A 2,378-nucleotide genomic window follows, 5' to 3' on the forward strand; every position below is an offset into this window, starting at 1 on the left:
GAGAGAAGTGGATAAAGTGTAAAAGGTGCTGTATTTAAGGCATTGTTTATTTATATTAAGGACAACTGTTTCTGCTGCATCTATAGGTACAGATGAGATAAAGGAACGAGACTTAAGTCTTACAGTAGAAAATGAGACAGCAAAGTTTGTTTCTGTGCTTACTGGTATCTGGCATGTGGTGAGAGAGATATTTTTGTCCAAGGCTGTTACTACCCATGTCCTTCCTGTACACCTCAGCATGCAGCTCAATGTTAACTACTGCAACTAGTTCATGACACTGTATGCAGATGCTCCTGTGCAGACTGCTTCTCCCTGCAGAAAAGTTTGCTGAGTCCACACAAGAAATAAAAATACACAGGCTGATTTGGAGTATCTTTATCAAATGCTCTCCCATTTCTCCCAGTAACTCTGAGGCCTTGTTTGCTCTAACAAACCCTGTAACTAAGGGGTCTGAGTCACAGTTACTAGTGGATTTAACACTCCCAGCTGCCTGCCTCATCCCTATCCCGGAGATCCCTCTCCAGCTGCAGGAACATTTGAAAGGGCTATGCTGCATTTCACAACCTGGCTATCAGCTTGTACCGGTGGTGACCCAGAGCCCTAAAGCAGTGCTGCAACTGCGAGGGTGCTGTAAGCCAGTCTCAGCTGGCAAAGGGTCATAACGTTCTTTTTTCTCTGCCATGACATGTGCTCTTGCCCTAGAGCAATGCTCAGCATGAAGCTGCCATCCTGTGCCCCCGCTGCCAACTGTGCCTACCATACTGAAAAGCTGGCCCAAGCTTTTAGGTCCAGAAGCATCTTGTCACTTGTAATTCATAGAGTTGTTGATTCTGCCTAACACTCTCTAGGATTAGCTAGGAGGTAGCAACAATCCTTTAGTCATGTCCTAAATTCTTCCATTGTAAAGGGAGAATTCTGTACATCAAGGTTCAAAGGTACCTGGGAAACTGAGGAATTTTGCATACCAAAGGAGCCTTAACTGGTGGATGGGCGGAGGGTATCCTTCCTCCTGTGTGGGCTGAGCTACTCCACTGAATATGTGGGTATTTTAGTGCAATAAGGAGTCATTAGATTAGCATGGGACATCAGAGCTGCCTTTCCTATTTGCAATGCAGGTACAGTTGGAACTGAGCTTGCTCAGCTGTTCCAGGGCTGCAGAAGAGCCCAACATCTATTGCTGCTCATTAGCTTCTGAGGCTTTATTTGTTTTGTGCCACTGCTGTGTTCCTGAGATCAGCTGTGCTCTGCAGATATGCAGGAATTTTTAGTGCCTGGCTCTGCCTGACAAGATCTGCAATGTCCATGCCTCTCCTCTTCTCCTCCCACTGAAAGGTTTCGGTAGTCTTCGGCTCCTTCATGTCAGCAGTGAAAATAAATGTATAATATACAAGGGCTCTGTTTAGGAATTGGCAGGAGGCTTCATTTCTGACTGCAGTGTGATGTTCTAACAGTAGGGAACACCTTTGTTTTAAGCAGTTCTCTGCTAATCTCTGCAATAGAGGGGAAATAAAACTATGCAGAAGAGCTTCTTACTTCACAGTAGCAAGACGTGAATTGCTGTAATCTGGGTGTAAATCTGCATTTGAGCTGCTGTCCAAGAAACACCTTTATGTAGCATTCAGCCTTTCCTAAACTGAGCATTGCTGGTATTGCTGAGTGTTTTGCAGTCCTGATGCTGGCTTTAGAGTGTGTGACCTCTTGGAGAGGAGGGAGCTCCAAATCCCTGGGGCTCTGGCCCCTTATGCTTAAAGCTGCATGCTATCTGAACGTGGTTGGCCTGTTCATGCTGGCAGTGGTCCGTTCAGACTGGTTCAGCAAATGCTCTTGGCTCAGCACAGCCCAGGTCAGTAAGCAAACACTTACATTTCACTTCTTCATTGTAGTGACAAGATTTAAAAATCTTCAATGTATAGCACTCAAAACGGGGAACTGTGGGGATAAGAACGCAGGTGGGAATGATGGGAACATTGTCCTGGGCTTGAGCCCAGCAAATGTCCAGGACGAGTGAAGAACTATCTCCTTAGATTCAGTGTCCTTTTCACAAAGACACTATTTCCCAGGCCAGTGTCCTCCTTTATGTTCTCTCTCATCCAACTACATTCATTACTGTAAGTCTTTTTCATTTGGCCTCTTACCTTTTAAGGTTGAAGTAATAATCAATATTCTTTTAACTTTTTAAATACAAGATTTCTATCTCTAATAGCACAGCTAGAGACATGCAGCCATCAATTTGACAAGAGCTATGCTGAAGTTTCACTTCACCATGAAGGTCTAAACCCCTGTTTTAAATCCCTGCGAGGCTGAAGGCTTATTTCTATCCTGCTTTTTGTGTTGTGGGTTTGTTGTCTCCCCCCCCCCCTCCCCCCCCCGCCCCCGGC

Source organism: Nestor notabilis, unplaced genomic scaffold (genome assembly GCF_000696875.1).
Source record: "Nestor notabilis isolate BGI_N333 unplaced genomic scaffold, ASM69687v1 scaffold36151, whole genome shotgun sequence".
Lineage (NCBI taxonomy): Eukaryota > Metazoa > Chordata > Aves > Psittaciformes > Psittacidae > Nestor > Nestor notabilis.